General features: G+C 25.5%; 1 protein-coding gene across 2 annotated transcripts in view; it reads left to right on the top strand.

Moving 5' to 3' along the window:
- Nucleotides 1–24,137, top strand: part of Ten-m (teneurin transmembrane protein Ten-m) — a 394,884-nt gene that overhangs the window by 345,967 nt on the left and 24,780 nt on the right. The window lies entirely within an intron of this gene.

The following is a 24,137-nucleotide window of genomic DNA, read 5'->3' as shown; positions in this document are numbered from 1 at the left end:
GTACAGAAACCTTTTCCGAATCGATTCATTCTATCCAAGAGCCTCGTCAAGAATTTTGTGAATTTAACTGTTTCTTCTATTCTACCACTATTGTGAATTACTTGGTTCAACATGAATGAAAATTCAAATATTTGCAATCATCTGTAATAAATTATCCATGCCAACAATTAATTTTAACTACTTAAACATTTGAAGCTTTAACAATTTAATTATTTTATGTGCTTATTGTGATTTTACTTAATCAGCTTATGTTACTTGACTAAATAAAATATACTCAAATATGGAAATCTTGAATTATGGCTATATATAGAAACTTTTTTCAGAATCCATTCGTTTTATTCACAAGCCCTATTAGGCGAAATTTTCCTAATTTAACTGTTTCTTCTATGCCACCACTATTGTGAATGAAATCTAGAATATTAAATTTTATAACTAAAAAATAATTTCAAATTATGGCTATAGATAGAAATCTTTTCTATCCAAGAGCTCTGCCAGGCTAATTTTAGCTAATTTACTGTTTCTTCTATTCTGCCACTATTGTGAATTATTTGGTTCAACATGAATGAAAATTGAAATATTTGGATTTATCTGTAAAAAATTATCCATGCCAACAATTAATTTTAACTATTTGAGCATTTGAATCTTTAATAATTTCATTAGCTTATTGTGAATCATTTGATGTATTTATTGTGATTTTATTTAATCCGGTTATGTTAGCTGATCACATTCATTTCAGGTTTTATTATACTGAATACTCGTAAATACAAAAACTCCTCGCCTTTAAATTTTAATCAAAGCTTTTTTTTAGTACACAGAAAAAAATTTCACAAAATTTTTTTCAATTAAAGTCTTAATTGAGTTTTAAACAAGTATATACAGCACTAAATTCGGTCGGGCCGAATCTTAAATACCCACCACCATGAACCAAATATTAGGGTTTCCTTTGAAATTTCAGGAGGGCTTGAGGACTTGAGGGCACTTCCCGAAGATAAATTTACAGATTTCACCTATGAGGACTATATCAGATTCTGGATTTATAAGGACCATTTTTGTTTGAGTTTTAGAGGAATCATTAACATCTCTTGTAAGTGTGCAAGAAAATTATAAAATAACGTCTTAATTTGAAATCTTAAATCTGTAGAAGTAAAATCTGGAAATTTTACATTGAGTTTCAAGCAATTTTCATGATCTGTGCGCCTTCTACATCCTCAAGAAGTGAAGTCGGTCTATATGGAGGCATTACCTAATGGACCGATAAAAACTTAATCCGATACACGTTTTTGTGAGCCTAAAATACGAGAATATTTACAATTTCAGGCAAATCAGATAAAAACTACGGTTTCTAGAAACCCAAGGAGTTAAATCGGGAGATCGTTCTTATGGGGGCTATACTAAAATATGGACCGATACTCACCGTTTTCGGCACACCTCTTTATGACCCGAAAATACCTCTAAAAACTTCGGATTCTAGAAGCCCAGGAAGTAAAATCGGGAAATCGGTCTATATGGGGGCTATACCAACATATGTACTGATACCCACCATTTTCGGCACACCTCTTTATGGTCCTAAAATACCTCTAGATTTCCAATTTCAGACAAATTGGATAAAAACTACGGTTTCTACAAGCCCAAGACCCCAAATCGGGAGGTCGTTTTATATGGGGACCATATCAATACATGGATCGATACTCACAATTTTTGGCACACGTATTTGTGGTCCTACAATACCTCTAGATTTCCAATTTCAGGTAAATTGAATAAAAACTGCGGTTTCTATAAGCCCAAGAAGTAAAATCGGGAGATCGGTCTATATGGGGGCTATACCAACATATGTACTGATACCCACCATTTTCGGCACACCTCTTTATGGTCCTAAAATACCTCTAGATTTCAAATTTCAGGCAAATTGGATAAAAACTTCGATTTCTATAAGCCCAAGACCCCAAATCGGGTGGTCGGTTTATATGGGGACTATATCAAAACCTGGACCGATATAGCCCATCTTCGAACTTGACCTGCCTGCAGACAAAAGACGAGTTTGTGCAAAATTTCAGCACGATTGCTTCATTATTGAAGGCTGTAGCGTGATTACAACAGACAGACAGACAGACAGACAGACAGACAGACAGACAGACAGACGGACAGACGGACATCGTTATATCGTCTTAGAATTTCTCCCTGATCAAGAATATATATACTTTATATAGTCGGAAATCGATATTTCGATGTGTTACAAACGGAATGACAAACTTATTATACCCCCGTCACCATTCTATGGTGGTGGGTATAAAAATGTTCAATTAAAAATTTAATTGGTTCAAAAAATTTTTTAAATGAAACAAAAATTAATAGTATCAATTAATTTTTTAATTGATACTATCATTTTTGTGATTGAAGGCAGTACAATTAAAACAAAAACAATTGGATCAATTAATTTCGTGATTGAATCAGAAAAACGTTTTTTGTGTGTATTTTTTCTCATGCCTATAAACGATATTTAAGAGTACAAAAAAGGTAATAAAGGAGAATTAAATTCTCAAATAAATTTAAAAAATATATATATTTAAACAATCTATTGAGTTCTTTTTTAAGATCGGAAGATATAAATCATTTAGTTTCTTCTATGTTGGCAGCCTATTGTGAATGCTTTTAGGTAAATGAAATTAAATGTTTTATAGTTGAATATTGTGAAAAATATGTTAATTTTTAATTTAACAAAGACAATAGCTAATTTTAGCTCTTTGAGTTTTTCTATTTTTTTACAATTTTATCATTTCATATACTCATTATGATTTTATTGCATCAGCTGTTAAACAATCTATTGAGATCTTTAATAAAAAGGACGGAAGATAGAAACAATTTATCTTGTTCTTTAAGGGTGGATACAATAACTGTATCCGCTAGTATAGCCAGGTTGAATTTTTTTCTAATTTAAACATGCCTATTGTGAATGACTTCTGATAAATTAAACAAAATGTTGTATAGTAGAATATTTCGAAACATCTGTTAATTTATAATTTAACAAAGATACCAACCAATTTTAGCTAATAATTGAACATTTAAATTTAATCATTTGATAGGCTTATTGTGATTTGATTGCATCATCTGTTCACATCTTGTTTTTTTATTTTATATTTTTTTTTTAATTTGTAAATACAAAATCTATCCCCTTTAAATTTAAATCGATGCCAGAGTATTTAAGTTCAAAATGTATGTACATCATAACATTTAAAATTGGTTGATAATCTGATTTAATTTATATTTAATACAAAAATATAGGAAAATAATAATATGCATGTATAAACAAACAAAAGAGCGACCGCTGCATTATTATCGCATTTTACCTTTTAGGTAATTTATGTTCGCAAAAACAATATTAATCTTTTGTTTTTAATATGACATATACCCACTGGTTGATTTCCCACATACAAACATGCCTACTGAAGTATATATGTATGTAGGTATATACATATATATATACACACAAACATTATGACACCAAACAGAAAAAATAAACATTAATTTCAATTAATTTCGATAATTTCCATTAAATAAATTAAAAGTTTAAAGTGTATAAGCATTATAATTATTGGTTTTGGGTTATGCAGGTTCATTGTTATTATGAATTGTTGTAATTGTTCTTCCACATGAAATATTTACTGCAGCCGTTATTTAAATATAGCTTTTGTATATTTTATAAAATTTTGTAAATAATAAATTACAAATGAAATGATAATAATAATAATAATAATAATAATAATAATAATAATAATAATAATAATAATAATAATAATAATAATAATAATAATAATAATAATAATAATAATAATAATAATGTATAGATCATTAAATAATAATAAAAAAGAGTATGCAATATTTTTATAATACCTTCAATGGTCTTTAAATATATACAAAACAAATAATAGAACAAACAATTTAGTAAAAGCAAAAAAAACCTAAACGGTATTGCCAGCCCGAATTTCGGCTTGATTCAAGGTGGCAGTTCGAAATCTCGATTCTTGATTATCCAGACATAAAATATCTAGCCTACTTTTGAATATATTAATATATTTATCGCCCTTTATTATATATTTATGTCTTTAATACAAAAATCCCATCATATATGCCTTTTGAATATGAAGGTGATTTTTTTATTAATTGGGTCATTGTTATTTTAGCTTGCTTTTGTTATATATAAACGCAATCATGAAAACAAAAGATTTATTATAAATAAGTATTTTTGTAATACTATATAATTTTATTGTCCTTTGGTTATTATTATTTTTTTAATAAAACATAAATTACTGTTTGCAAATCAAACTTAAAACAAACAAACAATAATAAGTTATTGGACAATATATTTAAAATTATTTTGAATTTGAAAAAAAAATTAATAAACTAAATATTATTTAAAATACAATTAAAATCTTTTTAATTGATTAAAATCTTTAAAATTTAATTTAATTGATACTATTAACATTTTAATCAAACCAAGAACATTAAATCGATTACGTCAATGATTGAATATTTTTCAATTTTCAATATAAAAAATTAATTGATACAATTAACTTTTTATCAAACTCGGATTGATACTATAGTAATAAAATTAATAAATTTTCTATAGAAATCAAATTTTTATTTCTATAGAAATAAAATTTGGACAAAATTTTCTATAGATATAACATTTTGACAAAATTGTCTATAGAAATAAAATTATGACAAAATTTTCTATAGAAATAAAAATTTGACAAAATTTTCTATAGAAATAAAATTTTGACAAAATTTTCTATATAAATAAATTTTTGACAAAATTTTCTATAGAAATAAAATTTTGACAAAATTTTCTATAGAAATAAAATTTTGACAAAATTTTCTATAGAAATAAAATTTTGACAAAATTTTCTATAGAAAAAAAAAAATTGACAAAACATTCTATAGAAATAAAATTTTGACAAAACATTCTATAGAAATAAAGTTTTAACGAAATTTTCTATAGAAATAAAATGTTGACAAAATTTTCTATTCTATAGAAATAAAATATACTACCATTTTAGTGATTGAAGACATTTCAATTGGATCAATTAATTTTTTATTCGTTTTAATTACAATTTAAAAAATAAAATAATGTAAAACTAAACTATGTTCAAATTATTATTTAATATAATTTATTTCACTTGGTTTTGATTATAATTACTTATGTATTACAAAATACCCTGGTCCTTATTCTCGCCTTAATTGCAATAAATGTCAAAAAATTAAAATTTCCCATGTGTGAGTAAAAAGTTGCTTTTTCGCATAGAAACTTGCTTGCACGTACCCATCGTCCAAAACTTTTGTCATATACCAACAATCTAGGGGAAAATTAGAAAGCAAATCTATTGTATATGTGTGGGATAAGGAAGAATAAATGACAATCATGAATTCCAGTAAAATTCTCCCATGTGGTAACATTTAATTGTTAAAAATTGGCACGTCAACATATATATCCCTATAGCTAAAATGAACTGTAAAACTTTTTCTATAGTGACATATGTTCTTTTGTGTGTAATAGTTTCTATTAAATATATTTTTTTGTTTTTGTTTTTTGTTTTTGTTTCTCCTTCTTATTTTTAACTAGAAACTTTACGTGTTCATCTCTTTACTTCGTCTGTTAACTCTTTCTATTTTGTCACAAAACATTGTTTCACATGGTTTCCCAATGATTTCGCTTAATTCTTTCTATTTTCTAGGGGATTTATTTTGTACTGTAAGTTTTTCCTCATATCTAAACTAGTTTAGTTTATTGTCAAAAAGTTTATTTATAATGACCAAAAATAGTTAAACCAAAAAGAAGAAAACATTTCAAAATGAAAATAAATTGAAAATAGTATTATTCGTGAGATAGAAAATAATACTTTGACAAAATTTTCTATAGAAATAAAATTTTTACAAAATGTTCTATAGAAATAAAATTTTTACAAAATTTTCTATAGAAATAAAATTTTGACAACATTGCCTATAGACAATTTTCTATACAAATAAAATTTAGCAAAAATTTTCTAAACAAATAAAATTTTGACAAAATTTTCTATAGAAATAAACTTTTGACAAAAATTTCTATAGAAATAAAATTTTGACAAAAAGTTTCTATAGAAATAAAATTTTGGTAAAATTTTGTATAGAAATAAAGTTTTGACAAAATTTTATATAGAAATAAACTTTTGACAAAAATTTCTATAGAAATAAAATTTTTGACAAAATTTTCTATAGAAATAAAATTTTTGACAAAATTTTCTATAGAAATAAAATTTTGTCAAAATTTTATTTCTATGGAAACAAAATTTTGCAAAAATTTTTTATAGAAATCAAATTTTGCAAAAATGTTCTATAGAAATAAAATTGTTCCTATCGAAATAAAATTTTCTAAAGAAATAAAATTTTGACAAAATTTTCTATAGAAATAAAATTTTGAAGAAATTTTCTATAGAAATAAAATTATGAAAAAATTTTCTATAGAAATAAAATTTTGACAAAATTTTCAATTGAAATAAAATTTTGAAGAAATTTTCTATAGAAATAAAATTTTGAAAAAAATTTCTATAGAAATAAAATTTTGGCAAAATTTTCTATAGAAATAAAATTTTGACAACATTTTCTATAGAAATAAAAATTTGACAGAATTTCCTATAGAAATAAAATTTTGAAAAAGTTTCTATAGAAATAAAATTTTGGTAAAATTTTGTATAGAAATAAAATTTTGACAAAATTGTATATAGAAATAAACTTTTGACAAAAGTTTCTATAGAAATAAAATTTTGACAAAATTTTCTATAGAAATACAATTTTGGTAAAATTTTGTCAAAATTTTATTTCTATGGAAACAAAATTTTGCAAAAATTTTCTATAGAAATAAAATTTTGCAAAAATGTTCTATAGAAATAAAATTGTTCCTATAGAAATAAAATTTTGACAAAATTGTCTATAGAAATAAAATGTTGACAAAATTTTCTATAGAAATAAAATTTTGCAAAAATTTTCTATACAAATAACATTTTGACAAAATTTTCTATAGAAATAAAACTTTGTCAAAAATTTTCAATTGAAATAAAATTTTGACAAAATTTTCTATAGAAATAAAATTTTGAAGAAATTTTCTATAGAAATAAAATTTTGAAAAAATTTTCTATAGAAATAAACTTTTGACAAAAATTTCTATAGAAATAAAATTCTGACAAAATTTTCTATAGAAATAAAATTTTGTAAAAATTTTATATAGAAATAAACTTTTGACAAAAATTTATATAGAAATAAAATTCTGACAAAATTTTCTATAGAAATAAAATTTTGCAAAAATGTTCTATAGAAATAAAAGTTTGCACAAATTTTTTATAGAAGTAAAATTTTGACAAAATTCTCTATAAGAATAAAATTTTTCCTATAGAAATAAAATTTTGGTAAAATTGTCTATAGAAATTAAATTTTGCATAAATTTTCTATAGAAATAAAATTTTACAAAAATTTTCTATAGAAATTAAATTTTGCATAAATTTTCTATAGAAACTAAATTTTGCATAAATTTTCTATAGAAATAAAATTTTGCAAAAATTTTCTATAGAAATAAAATTTTGAAGAAATTTTCTATAGAAATAAAATTTTGACAAAATTTTCTATAGAAATAAAATTTTGACAAAATTTTGTTCTGAAATTAAAAATAATATAAAATCGTTTAAGATTTTAAATTTTAGTAATTAAATTGGTTTAATCACATTATACTTTATGAATTTAAGATATTCAATTATGGATATTGTTTATTTATTTATGTCCTTTCTTCGGACTTGTTGACCATATATTAAACTGTCAATTATTATCAAACAATGAGATGTGTGAGCTCATATAATTACGTATTTAAGTGAAATAAATATATACATATGTAGATATTTATACATTTATATGCAAAGGGAATCTTATATACGGGCTACTACTAATAATATATGTACCATATCATTATATATGTATTGTTTTTTTTACATTTAAATGAACCACAAAAAAAACACAAACTGATGGACAACAACAATGAAGGACATTATTAAATGAAAACTGATAATGGAAACAAGCAGCATAAGCCGTAAAGCTTATATGATTTTTTTTGTCTTTTGCATTATTTTCCCATCATGGTAAATGTAATGATAGCTGGAACCATTACAAACTTTACAGCGATAAATTGCAAGAAAAAAAAAATAAAAACAAAAACACAACATGAACAATAAATACTACGATTTGTAAAATTATCAATAAAATGTCACTTTTTTCTGCAAGAGCTAGTAGCAGCATGTCATTTATGCATGGAGTGTAATGCGACAATATGTACTTAAATTTAACCAACTGCTGTCAATTTTTAAACAGGCATCCTGCAGGATGTATAAATAAGCGGACATATTTTTGTTTTCTCTTTACAATATAGCATTTTTTTTTTTTTTGTTTTTGGTTGCAATTTTTTTTTCTTCGACCAAATGAATATAAAAAAGCGATATATATCAAATTAACGCCATGGCTACAAATGACACATAATATACGATATATGTATATATAGAGATGATATACATATTGCCATATATATTTACGATTCGTTGAAGTTTTAATAATGGCAAGTGATACGACATCCATCTGTCACATAAAACGAGTTTTGTAGGGCCATTCGAAATGCCAGGACTTGAAAAGTGAGAAATGGTTAATATATCAGGGAAAAGGAATATTTTAATATATATGTGTATGCATATGCGGGTTTAAGCTTATTTTAATGAGGCTGTTTATATTTTACTGGCTTTTTTGTTTTTGTTTTTTTTTCATATATATACACCAGCCCATTGAAAAGTAGTCACGCGACTGGTATGGCTAGCAATTATTGTCTCATAAAAAGTAATTTATATTAAAATCAAACCGCTTATAATTTTATTTTTTATAATAATATTAATTAGTCAGCTAAAGATATAAAAGGAACCTTGATTAATGCGGTAAATTCGAGGAAATTCCTTAATAGAATGATAGGAATACGCTATGGTAGTTTTAAAGAACACAAAAAACGGTTAAAAGCCAGAACACTAGCTCACCAGCTCGGGTATGTGAAGCAGTGAGTTTTCAACCAACTTCAATCTGACGCGGACAAACCCCAGAAAAGCCAATATCCCATATTCGTTTGCAACTGGATTACCAATATGTGATGACCTAAGAAACACCAGAAAACATATATAAGGTCAGAAAAGGTAGAAAAAATTAGAATCCTATCATACACATTTTAAATCAAATCATAGTAGTTCCACTACTATGATAAAATTTTGACAAAATTTTCAACAAAAAATTACAAAATTTTCTATAGAAATAAAATTTTGACAAAATTTTCTATAGAAATAAAATTTTGACAAAATTTTCTATAGAAATAAAATTTTGACAAAATTTTCTATAGAAATAAAATTTTAACAAAATTTTCTATAGAAATAAAATTTTGACAAAATTTTCTATAGAAATAAAATTTTCACAAAAATTTCTATAGAAATAAAATTTTGACAAATATTTCTATAGAAATAAAATTTTCATGAAAAGAAAAATAATATAACATTAAAAAAAAATTCCTACAATTTTTTTTCTTTGCTTGTTCAAAATCCATATTAATGATATTTAAATATGTCTTTTTTTTAACAAAATTTGAGATTAATCTTCCACAAAACATAAAAAAAATAAATTAAATAAACAAAACTCTCAGGTGTAGCTGGCAAACTAAAGTATTTAATCCGAATTTTATTTTCGTCATCTACTATATACACATTCCATTTATTCACGGATGTATGTCAAGCAATCCTAAGGAATCAACAAAACTTCGTCACAGCTGTATTAAATGGATTTTGTGGTTTTTACACGCATTTCCTTATATACAGCCATACCATCTATTCATACATATAAGTAATTTGTAAGGTCCCATAAATAAATATGTGTGTGTGTGTGTGTTGGTTTGTGTTTGGATGTTTATGTGAAATATGGAAAGAGACTTTTAAAGAAAAGGTTACTGTTACCGCTCTTACCGCACTGCCTCTGTGGTTATCATATTATTATATTATTCTCTAATAAACCAAATCTTGGCTATGACATTTAAATGTCATATATGGTAAGGGAATTTTCAAAAACAAAAACAATTTTTTGTTTGTAAGAAAATGGCAACACATTTTCCTCTTAGCATTTCCATTTCCGTTTTTATTATTACCATTTATATGTTTCCAAATGTATGACATAGAGAAATATCAAAAGAGGGTATTTGAACTCAAAAAAAAATAAATAAATAAAAAATTATAAATCCAATGGAAATTGCAACATATTGTGGTTATGTCTAAAATAACAACTATGACAAATTATTAAATGCCATTAAGCGAGGAAATTAAAAAGACTCACAAATAAGGATAATTTTAAGGAAGGTATGTTATAAGAAAAAATGTCCACCAATTTTTATAATTTGTCTAAATTTTACTACTATAGCAAATTTTGTCAAAATTTTATTTCTTTAGAAAAATTAGGCAAAATTTAATTTCTTTAAGAAAATTAGGCAAAATTTTATTTCTTTAGAAAAATTAGGCAATGTTTTATTTCTTTAGAAACTCTGGTAAAAATTTATTTCAATAGAAAATTTTGTCAATTTTTTTTTCTATAGACATTTTTTCCAAAATTTTATTTCTATAGAAAATTTGGGCAAAATTTTATTTATACAGGCAATTTTGTCAAAATGTTCTAACATATAGAAATTTTTCCCAATTTTTTATTTCAATAAAAAATTTTGTCAAATTTTTATTTCTATAGAAAATTTGGTCAAAACTTCTCTAGAAAATTTGTTCAAAATTTTATTTCTATAGCAAATTTTGTTAACATTTTATTTCTATAGAAAATTAAGTCAAAAATTTATTTCTATAGAAAATTTTGTCAAAATTTTATTTATATAGAAAATTTTGTCAAAATTTTATTTCTATAGAAATTTTTGTCAAAATTTTATTTCTATAGAAAATGTTGTCAAAATTTTATTTCTACAGAAAATTTTATCAACATTTTATTTCTATAGAAAATTTGGCCAAAATCTTATTTCTATAGAAAATTTTGCCAAAATTTTATTTCTATAGAAAATTTGATCAATATTTTAGTTCTATAGAAAATTTGGCCAAAATTTTTTTTTTATAGAAAATTTTGTCAAGCCTTTTTTCTTTTAAAAATTTAGTCAAAATTTTATTGCTATAGGAAATTTTGTTAAAATTGTATTTCTATATTTTATTTGTTCAAAATTTTATTTCTATATAAAATTTTATCAAAAATTTATTTCTATAGAAAAATTTTGTCAAAATTTTATTTCTATAGAAAATTAAGTCAAAAATTTATTTCTATAGAAAATTTTGTCAAAATTTTATTTATATAGAAAATTTTGTCAAAATTTTATTTCTATAGAAATTTTTGTCAAAATTTTATTTCTATAGAAAATGTTGTCAAAATTTTATCAACATTTTATTTCTATAGAAAATTTGGCCAAATTTTATTTCTAAAGAAAATTTGATCAACATTTTATTTCTATAGAAAATTTGGCCAAAATTTTATTTCTAAAGAAAATTTGATCAACATTTTATTTCTATAGAAAATTTGGCCAAAATTTTATTTCTATAGAAAATTTTGTGTTTTTCTTTTAAAAATTTAGTCAAAATTTTATTTCTATAGGAAATTTTGTGTTTTTCTTTTAAAAATTTCTATAGGAAATTTTGTTAAAATTGTATTTCTATAGAAAATTTGATCAACATTTTATTTCTATAGAAAATGTTGTCAAAATTTTATTTCTTTAGAAAATTTTGTCAAAATTTTATATCTATAGAAAATTTTATCAAAATTTTATTTCTATAGCAAATTTTATCAAAATTTTATTTCTATAGAAAATTTTGTCAACATTTTATTTCTATAGAAAATTTTATCAATATTTTATTTCAAAAATTTAGCAAATTTTTTTTTTCTATAGAAAATTTTGTCAAGTCTTTTTTCTTTTAAAAATTTAGTCAAAATTTTATTGCTATAGGAAATTTTGTTAAAATTGTATTTCTATAGAAAATTTGGTCAACATTTTATTTCTATAGAAAATTTTGTCAAAATTTTATTTCTATAGCAAATTTATCCAATTTTTATTTCTATAGCAAATTTTATCAAAATTTTATTTCTATAGAAAATTTTGTCAACATTTTATTTCTATAGAAAATTTTATCAATATTTTATTTCAAAAGTTTAGCAAAAATGTTTTTTTTTTCTATAGAAAATTTTGTCAAGTCTTTTTTCTTTCAAAAATTTAGTCAAAATTTTATTGCTATAGGAAATTTTGTTAAAATTGTATTTCTTTAGAAAATTTGGTCAACATTTTATTTCTATAGAAAATTTTGTCAAAATTTTATTTCTATAGAAATTTTTGTCAAAATTTTATTTCTATAGAAAATTTGATCAACATTTTATTTCAAAAGTTTATTTCTATAGCAAATTTGATCAACATTTTATTTGTATAGAAAATTTTGTTAAAATGTTGTTTGAATTTTGTTTGAACTCCATAATGTAAGAAGATTATAAATTTTGTAAATTAAAATTTTTGTATTTTAAAATTTTTTGTAAGAGTAACACAACTTTTTGTCTTTAATTCTAATGCAAAACTTTTGCATGTCCTGTATTTGAAAATGAGTTTGGAATATATTTTCATAACAATATTTAAAGCAATTAGTTCTTTTTTTCTTTAGTATAATAACACTCTTAAAGAAGAGAATTTAAATTATATTTTTTATAATATTTTCCCAATTAATATAAAAGCAACCTGAGATAGCACCCATACCATCTCATACTTCCTTCACACCAAAATACCCTTCCAGCCAAGCAGAAAAAGAGAAAAATTAAAACGGAAACTCGTTAGTCTTAGGCATTGAAGTAGAAAAGTAGCAAATCCTATAACGTTTAAGCAAAGACAACGCTTGGTGTATATTATTGTAGTCTTGTTGTGTCTTCCTTTAAAACAATGCCACCAGCGAAAACAGGAAAAATATACTTCCTCGACCATTTCCAAAAACCAAAAACCTCATCATTGCTTATTCGAGAGCATAGAAGTGCTAAGGCAGCAGCAGGCAATTAATTTGCATGTTCACAGAAAATAGAAAAAAGTTTTCTGTTGGGGAAAAATTAAAACTTCCTTGCTTGTCTTCTTCTTTTATATATACACACTCTCACCGCTGAAGAATTACGAAGGTTTATTCTGCCTGGCCCAGGGTATTTTCTTTTTCTGGGCATATCTTACTAACAAATTCTGCTGGGTCGGCCATATTTAAATCACTTGATTTATGACCATTTTTAATGACTTTCCATCAATCTTTTCCTTTTTGCTCTATGGCAAAATAAAAGATAGCACAAAAAATTAAGCAGTAAAAATATATAGAAGGTCCAAGAAATAACAAACTAAATTAAGGTGAGTTTAAGTTAAGCATAAATAAAGGATTGAAAGTGTCAAGAACGAAATTAAAAAAAAAAATTGGATAAATTTAGGATATATAAAAAATTAAAAAACAAATAAAATAAAAAATTTTTAAATTTGCCAAAGCTGCAATAAAAATAATATATATTTGAAAAAAATTGTAAAGGGTGATTTGTTAAGAGCTTGATAACTTTTTAAAAAAAAAAAACGCATAAAATTTGCAAAATCTCATCGGTTCTTTATTTGAAACGTTAGATTGGTCCATGACATTTACTTTTTGAAGATAATTTCATTTAAATGTTGACCGCGGCTGCGTCTTAGGTGGTCCATTCGGAAAGTCCAATTTTGGGCAACTTTTTCGAGCATTTCGGCCGGAATAGCCCGAATTTCTTCGGAAATGTTGTCTTCCAAAGCTGGAATAGTTGCTGGCTTATTTCTGTAGACTTTAGACTTGACGTAGCCCCACAAAAAATAGTCTAAAGGCGTCAAATCGCATGGTCTTGGTGGCCAACTTACCGGTCCATTTCTTGAGATGAATTGTTCTCCGAAGTTTTCCCTCAAAATGGCCATAGAATCGCGAGCTGTGTGGCATGTAGCGCCATCTTGTTGAAACCACATGTCAACCAAGTTCAGTTCTTCCATTTTTGGCAACAAAAAGTTTGTTAGCATCGAACGATAGCGATCGCCATTCACCGTAACGTTGCGTCCAACAGCATCTTTGAAAAAATACGGTCCAATGATTCCACCAGCGTACAAACCACACCAAACAGTGCATTTTTCGGGATGCGTGGGCAGTTCTTGAACGGCTTCTGGTTGCTCTTCACTCCAAATGCGGCAATTTTGCTTATTTACGTAGCCATTCAACCAGAAATGAGCCTCATCGCTGAACAAAATTTGTCGATAAAAAAGCGGATTTTCTGCCAACTTTTCTAGGGCCCATTCACTGAAAATTCGACGTTGTGGCAGATCGTAAGTCTATTCATGATGAAATGTCAAAGCATACTGAGCATCTTTCTCTTTGACACCATGTCTGAAATCCCACGTGATCTGTCAAATACTAATGCATGAAAATCCTAACCTCAAAAGAATCACCCTTTATGTATTATTTTTTTAATAAATTTTTATTCCATAAAAACCAAGCTACTTGTCGTTACAATAAGTTACAATATTGTATACATTTTAAATTAGAATAATTCAAAATTATTCTACATTAAAGTATGAGCTGTAATTTTTTTTGTTTCTTTCTTTTACTTTCTTTATAATATTGTCAGCTTATTTTCATATTTAAACCCTTGCTTATATTTTTTTTATTATTTAATTATTGTTTTGTTTCTTTTTTTGCATCACGAAATCTCCATATTTTGTATGCTTGAAAATATTTTCGTTTTTCCACTTCTTAAGCAGAGCACAAGTCAAGCATATAATATTGTCTAAAGAAGATTAAATCAGCAGTTTATTATATTTTGTAGCTGTTCGAAATGTAAGCATACAAGAAGAACAGTTAAAGAAACTAGAAAAAAATTATAAAGGAAATGGAAAAAAGGCAAAAGAAACTGGAGAAGGAGGTTCCGCTTGATGCTACTGAATTTAATTCAAACGATACGATATTAAAAGGGATCAACATAAAATTAATATAAGCTTAATATAATTTCTTTTTTTATGCTTTTAATTTAAAGGATTAAATTTTTTAGATATATCCCTAATTTTAAATAAAAGAAAGGAATGGTAACAAAAACTGAGAATGGTCATGTATAAGGGAGATTTTCTGCGCCTTATTATGGCACGTAGTCGAAGAATTCCATTGAAAATTGATTGAGATTTAAATATTATGTGGGGCCTTATTCCAATAATTTTTTAGTTTAGGAAGCGAGATAAATAATAGTAGTACAAATATGGCAAAACCTCGGAAACAGGAGCTTATATCTTTATCTAATTCCCTTTAGTGTTTTAATTTAGAACATACTTTTGAAACCTACTTGAATTTCAATTATTTTCCAGCATATAAAAGAAATAATATTAGTACAAATATGGCAAAACCTCGGAAACTGGGGCTTATATCTTAATCAAATTCTCTTTAGTATTTTAATTTAGAACATACATTTGAAAAACATTTGAAACCTACTTGAATTCGAATAATTTTCCAACATAAAAGAGAAATAATAATTAGTCCAAGTATAGCAAAGCTTAGAAAACTGGAGCTTTCGTGTTTTAATTTACATTTTTTTTAAAGACCATTTGAAACTCACTTGATTTCCAATAATTTTCCTACATATATGTAGAGAAATAACATTATATTAATAACAAATTCCCTTTAGTGTTTTAAGTTATTACATACGTTTGAAAAACACTTGCAACTTACTTGAATTCCAATAATTTTCCTGCTTATATGGACATAAATTCCATATAAAGAATAGACTTATATCTATAATAAATTATCATTAGCATTCCTGGAGCTTATGTCTATATCAAAATTCCTTTCATGTTTTAATTTAGAACTTATTTTTGTAAAACATTTGAAACCTTTTTGATTTCTAATAATTTTCCAAGAAATATGTAGAGAAATAATATTTTATCTATATCGAAATCCCTTTAGTGTTTTAAGTAAATATATACATTTGAAAAACATTTGAAATCTGCTTGAATTCCAATAATTTTCAACGTATAATTTTTTTTTCATAAATTCCATATATAGAAATATCATGGTAAAGTAAACTTACGTCTAAAATAAATTTTCATTAACAACAAGGAACGTGTTTAAATTTACAATATTTTGTTTTTTTTTGAAAACCATTTGAAACCTACTCGAATTCCCATAATTTTCCAACATATATGGAGAGAATTATTATTATATCTTTAACAGATTCCCTTGAATGTTTTAATTTAAAATATACATTTGATACATTTGAAAATTATTTGAAACCTACTTGAATTCCAATAATTTTCCAATTTGTATAGATTTGTATAAATTGTGTTTATGTTTATTTTAAATTTTCATTAGCATTTCTATTAAAATCATATATTTGAAAAACAAATTTTGAAAACCACTTGAAGTCCTATAATTTTCCAATGTATTTTATAAATTTAAACTTTGAAACGTACAATTGCTATATTGCTTACTACTATAACGAAACGGCAAAGGATTTGGTATAAAAATTGCTCATCAATTAGTACTAATTAATTTTCACTTAATATTGAATTCGTATTTTATTTTCTTTCATCATCATCACTATCGTATGTACCATAGCACTTGTGTACAATCCACATTCTCCTGCTCAAAACTATACAGGTTTTTTTGCTTCTGGCATTTTACGGATTTTATAAATTCCCTTTTGTCCAATTTGCCGAGTTTGTTCGTTTATTGCCATGATAATTAGTAACAAATGGTGTACTATTAAAAATGGTAGAAAAATGGCCAAGCACATGGGCTAGCTAGAAAAGGGCTTCCTCCATAGGGAAGACCAAATGCTACAAAGCACTCGAGGGGGAAAATAACTAACAATACTTAAAAATATAGCAATACTAAGTTATATTCAATATACTCGCATATAAGTCCCTTCATATACCATGTGATAAAGAAGAATTCAAAATAATCAACTAACAAAACTATATAGTAATTTTTATCAAAAACAAAAACTGGAATTTAATTGATTACAAAAAAAAAACTTTTTAGTGCCTCACAATAAAATGTGAAACGATCAAACTTTTACCAATAAAATTACAAAAAAAATAAACCTTTCTCCATCTCATCCCTTACAACTAGAGCCCTGATAATTGAAAAAATCTAAAATCGTTTCCTAATGACTGCAGCAAACTTTGGCCACGATTAAACTGCCAGACGGACAACATTTATTTCACAATTCATTTTTGATCCATTTTCCATGCCAGTTAAAAAATAAACAGACACACACTCTTCTAATTGTCTGTTTAACTTAATATTGATTTATTTTCTATTTTGCTACCATGGTTTTTAAAATAGCATTAACACATGATTACTTCCTAACTACGCCAATGGTTATCCCTTAGATACTCACTCTATTTTAACTTACAGTAAAAAAACAGAACAAAAACAATAGGAAAAACAACTTTAGCAAAAATATGTCTGGAGATAAAATTGTGGACTAGAAATCTATGTATCATCACACACATGAACCAAAAACTACTGCAGCACAAGTTCGATTTAGTTCGATAAATGGACTTAATTGATATTAAATAACTTTTCCAAATGTTTTACTAATGCGAAAACTATGAACCCTTACACACACTTGCGATAGCATACCACAAACACTAATTTTCCAATTGGCTACATAAAATGTTGCCAACTTAAATTAAGTAAAAAAAATTTTTGACAAAATTTACTATAGAAATACAAATTTGGCAAAATTTTCTATGGAAATAAAATTTTAACAAAATTTTCTATAGCAATACAATTTTGACGAAATTTTCTATAGCAATACAATTTTGACGAAATTTTTATATAGAAATAAAATTTTGACAAAAATGTCTATAGAAATAAAATTTTGACTAAATTTTCTATAGAAATAAAATTTTGACTAAATTTTCTATAGAAATAATATTTTGACAAAAATTTCTATAGAAATAAAATTTTGGCAAAATTTTCTATAGAAATAAAGTTTTAACAAAATTTTCTATAGCAATAAAATTTTGACAAAATTTTCTATAGAAATAAAATTTTGACAAAATTTTCTATAGAAATAAAATTTTGACAAAATTTTCTATAGAAATAAAATTTTGACAAAATTTTCTATAGAAATAAAATTTTGACATAATTTTCTATAGAAATAAAATTTTGACAAAATTTTCCATAGAAATAAAATTTTAACAAAATTTTCTATAGAAAAAACATTTTGACATAATTTTCTATAGAAATAAAATTTTGAAAAAACAATCTAAATAAATAAAATTTTGACATAATTTTCTATAGAAATAAAATGTTGACATAATTTTCTATAGAAATAAAATTTTGACAAAATTTTCTATAGAAATAAAATTTTAACAAAATTTTCTATAGAAATAAAATTTTAACAAAATTTTCTTTAGAAATAAAGTTTTAACAAAATTTTCTATAGAAATAAAATTTTGAAAAAATTTTGACAAAAATTTCTATAGAAATAAAATTTTGACAAAATATTCTATAGAAATAAAATTTTGAAAATATTCTATAGAAATAAAATGTTGACAAAATTTTCTATAGAAACAAAATTTTGACAAAATTTTGACAAAAATTTCTATAGAAATAAAATTTTGACAAAATATTCTATAGAAATAAAATTTTGACAAAATATTCTATAGAAATAAAATGCTGACAAAATGTTCTATAGAAACAAAATTTTGACAAAATTTTCTACGGAAATAAAATTTTAACAAAACTTTCTATAGCAATACAATTTTGACGAAATATTCTATAGAAATAAAATTTTGACAGAATTTTCTATGGAACTAAAATTTTGACAAAAATGTCTATAGAAATAAAATTTTGACAAAAATTTCTATAGAAATAAAATTTTGACAAAATTTTCTATAGAAATAAAATTTTCACAAAATTTTTTATAGAAATAAAGTTTTGACAAAATTTTCTATAGCAATAAAATTTTAACAAAATTTTCTATAGAAAAAACATTTTGACATAATTTTCTATAGAAATAAAATGTTGACAAAATTTTCTATAGAAATAAAATTTTGACAAAGTTTTTTATAGAAATAAAATTTTAACAAAATTTTCTATAGAAATAAAATTTTGAAAACATTTTGACAAAAATTTCTATAGAAACAAAATTCTATAGAAATAAAATTTTGACAAAATATTCTATAGAAATAAAATTTTGACAAAAATTTCTATAGATATTAAAATGTTGAAAAATTTTTCTATAGAAATAAAAATTTAACAAAATTTTTCTATAGAAATAAGAATTTGACAAAATTTTCTATAGAAATAAAATTTTGACAAAATTAATTTTTATGAATATAGAGGTTAATGTAAAAAAAGGCCATCTTTATTTGTCTTCGTTTGATTTAAATTTCATTAAGTTTTCGTGTTAAATTTAAAAAAATATATATAAAGTTTTGTTTGCATATTAAACATTTTGTTTTTTTTTCCCAAACATATTTTATATGTTTATTTTGCTACTCGTATATGGATAATTTTAAGATTTTTTATATCAAAAACTATATATTTAATTTTTTTTATTAGAAAAAATTCTCTGCACCTCACAACTTTACAAGGTTTTAGTTTTTTGTTCATTTTATTTGATTTTAAGCCCTGTTTTTTCTATCTCTAAAGTTATTTGATTAGTTTTTTTATATATTTTATATGTATTTATATACATACACACATACATATTTCACATTTTTATGTGTCTGGCTGGTAATGTGATTATAACCGTTATCGATATTGTGTTACCCAAAATTACTCAGACAATCCCTTTTTTCCTACATATTTGAAGAGATTTCAACCAAAAAACGCCCCAAAAGAAAGAAAATTAAAGAAAAAACGACAGTAACAAAAAAACGAGATGAGTTACACGAAGCCAGTTGCTCTACCACATTCAATCACAAATTGAAAGCTTTGTGATACGCACCCTTAAAGTAGAGACGACAGTATGATATGCAGTCACAGACTACCCCTACAATTTTATTTCACTACGAATCTCTGTGAATTTATGGCCACCAGTCAGTCAGTCAGTCAGTCCTATTGACAACAACGAAATGGGAGTAAAACAAAATTTGTACAAAAATAATTCTCCAGCCAGAAATAGAATGAAAATGTGGCAATGGTGATGTTGCATCGTTATTTGCCACTACCATTGACACTGTCTCTGACACTGCCACTTACATGTCATTTAATCGAATTATCTTCTAAAACATGGCGTCAGACAAACTGATAGATCTGTGCCAAAAAACAGGAAACCGCTCGAGAAACTATATCCTTGCATGAGGGATGAAAAAAGGATATATGACCTTTATCAGTCTACTTGGCCATTTTCTATTGACAAATATTGAGAGTTTTGCACAATTAGTTTTGCAGAGTGTCCACGAGTAGGGATCACGGTTGCCACTCGATCCAAAAATAATCTACCAAAATTTGAAGAAAATTTTATCAACAAACTACTAAATAAAAATCATATATTGCAGTTTTTGATTTCTATAGAAAATTTTGTTTGTATATATTTTATTCCTATAGAATTATTTTCCAAAATGTTTACCAAAATTTTAGTATCTATAGAAGACTTTGTCAAATATATATTTCTGTAGAAAATTTTGTCAAAATTTTATTTCTATAAAAAACTTTGTCAACATTTTATTTCTATAGAAAATTTTGTCAAAATTTTATTTATATAGAAAATGTGGTCAAATTTTTATCAAAATTTTAATATCTATAGAAAATGTTGTCAAAATTTAATTTCTATAGAAAATTTTGTCAAAATTTAATTTCTATAGAAAATTTTGTCAAAATTTAATTTCTATAGAAAATTTTGTCAAAATTTTATTTCAATAGAAAATTTTGTCAAAATTTTATTTCTATAGAAACTTTTCTCAACATTTTATTTCTATAGAAAATTTTCTCAAAATTTTATTTCTATAGAAAATTTTCTCAAAATGTTATTTCTATAGAAAATTTTGTCAAAATTTTATTTCTATAGAAATTTTTATCAAAATTTTAATATCTATAGAAAATGTTATCAAAATTTTAATATCTATAGAAAATGTTGTCAAAATTTTATTTCTATAGAAAATTTTGTCAAAATTGTATTTCTATAGAAAATTTGTCAAATTTTTATTTCTATAGAAAATTTGGTCAAAATTTTATTTCTATAGAAAATTGTGTCAAAATTTTATTTCTATAGAAATTTTTCTCAACATTTTATTTCTATAGAAAATCTTGTCAAAATTGTATTCCTATTTTTCCAAATTTTTAAAAAGTTTAGAGTTTCATCTTCAATGTCGACTTTTTATATTTATTATAATACTTATCCACGAACAAGTTATGTTCAAATTTGATGATGGTTAGGTTAGGTTAAGTTTTTTAAATACAATCACAGTAGACAAATGAATGCTTCAAAGTGTTATAAAGGGTGATTTGTTAAGAGCTTGATAACTTTTAAAAAAAAAAAAACGCATAACATTTGCAAAATCTCATCGGTTCTTTATTTGAAACGTTAGATTGGTCCATGACATTTACTTTTTGAAGATAATTTCATTTAAATGTTGACCGCGGCTGCGTCTTAGGTGGTCCATTCGGAAAGTCCAATTTTGGGCAACTTTTTCGAGCATTTCGGCCGGAATAGCCCGAATTTCTTCGGAAATGTTGTCTTCCAAAGCTGGAATAGTTGCTGGCTTATTTCTGTAGACTTTAGACTTGACGTAGCCCCACAAAAAATAGTCTAAAGGCGTCAAATCGCATGATCTTGGTGGCCAACTTACCGGTCCATTTCTTGAGATGAATTGTTCTCCGAAGTTTTCCCTCAAAATGGCCATAGAATCGCGAGCTGTGTGGCATGTAGCGCCATCTTGTTGAAACCACATGTCAACCAAGTTCAGTTCTTCCATTTTTGGCAACAAAAAGTTTGTTAGCATCGAACGATAGCGATCGCCATTCACCGTAACGTTGCGTCCAACAGCATCTTTGAAAAAATACGGTCCAATGATTCCACCAGCGTACAAACTACACCAAACAGTGCATTTTTCGGGATGCATGGGCAGTTCTTGAACGGCTTCTGGTTGCTCTTCACTCCAAATGCGGCAATTTTGCTTATTTACGTAGCCATTCAACCAGAAATGAGCCTCATCGCTGAACAAAATTTGTCGATAAAAAAGCGGATTTTCTGCCAACTTTTCTAGGGCCCATTCACTGAAAATTCGACGTTGTGGCAGATCGTTCGGCTTCAGTTCTTGCACGAGCTGTATTTTATACGGTTTTACACCAAGATCTTTGCGTAAAATCTTCCATGTGGTCGAATAACACAAACCCAATTGCTGCGAACGGCGACGAATCGACATTTCACGGTCTTCAGCAACACTCTCAGAAACAGACGCAATATTCTCTTCTGTACGCACTGTACGCATTCGTGTGGTTGGTTTAATGTCCAATAAAGTAAACTGAGTGCGAAACTTGGTCACAATCGCATTAATTGTTTGCTCACTTGGTCGATTATGTAGACCATAAATCGGACGTAAAGCGCGAAACACATTTCGAACCGAACACTGATTTTGGTAATAAAATTCAATGATTTGCAAGCGTTGCTCGTTAGTAAGTCTATTCATGATGAAATGTCAAAGCATACTGAGCATCTTTCTCTTTGACACCATGTCTGAAATCCCACGTGATCTGTCAAATACTAATGCATGAAAATCCTAACCTCAAAAGAATCACCCTTTATATAAAACTATGAAATAGTTAAAAATAGTAATTGTACTCTTAACATTACAGAAAAATTCTATTTATTGATCTGTATTGAACTTTTTATATTTTTTTTTTCATTCAAATAATTCACAATAAACTTCAATTGTGAATTGAAAATGCGTCATCTTGTTTTCTCTAATTATAATGATTAGTTAAATTATAAAGAAGAAAAATAAACCACAAAACAATTTTATACAATGAGCTCTGATATTATTTGTCTAAAAAGGATCACAATAGATAAATTAAATCGTGAAGTTGTAATATACAATAAAATAGATAAATATAGCAATTGGATACTCTTTTCTCTGCCAAAATCATCTAATTATTTGACAGTGTTGCCTATTTTATAACTTTCTCTTACAAATAATTCACAATAAACTGGTATTGTGAATGGAAAATTCAACAATTTTAACTAGACACACAAACAATTCACTGTACCAGATCGTATACACTATTTTGCCCAAAATGAAAAGTATTATCGTGCCATTTTTTTTAGAAAATCACTTCAATTTATTTTACTTCGAATTCATGGCCTACCGGGAATCCTTAAATATTTACATGCACCCGCATATACATTCAAATTCGGTTAGTGACAAAATATCCAACATGGTCATTTTCTTTAACATCCTTGTCCAGCATTTGACATCTACGAATTTATTATCTCTCTCTACGTCGAACAAATCTTTGTTTCGCTATCATAGACTGCTCCAAACACCAACTGCTCACACTCGGTCCTTTTTCTCCCAATAACGGAAATGAAAACGTTAAATCCCTTTCAACTGTGGAAATATCCCTGATAATAAGTGAAGGCTAAAGCCAATGTTTTGTTTGAGGTTATGTTTTATTATCCCAATGGAGCAAAGCCTTACTATAAAGAACATAAACTGAGGAAGTATTTGAAGAGACAAAAAAAGCAAAAAAAAAACATAACAAAACTGAAAAAATGCGTGATTTTGGGACTTTGTTATTTTTACTAAAAACAAAAATTATACAGGGTTATGGAGTTTGCGGATATACAGCGGGCTAACAAGATTTCGAATTGGTATAGACATAGTTACGTGCCAGGAATTAGGTGTGATTTTTAAATGTTCTTCATCACTAACTTCCGAATGTATAGCTTTTTTCATTGGAGAGGGTTTAATTGATTTTTTTCTTATTGCCTACTCTTGGACATTCTCTTTCATCACAGATATACAAAATCCTTTTTTTTTAAATTTATTTAAATTATATTCA

Source organism: Haematobia irritans, chromosome 4 (genome assembly GCF_050003625.1).
Source record: "Haematobia irritans isolate KBUSLIRL chromosome 4, ASM5000362v1, whole genome shotgun sequence".
Taxonomy (NCBI): Eukaryota; Metazoa; Arthropoda; class Insecta; order Diptera; family Muscidae; genus Haematobia; species Haematobia irritans.
The sequence above is the reverse complement of the archived record's forward strand: the minus strand, read 5'-3'. Positions and strand labels throughout refer to the sequence as shown.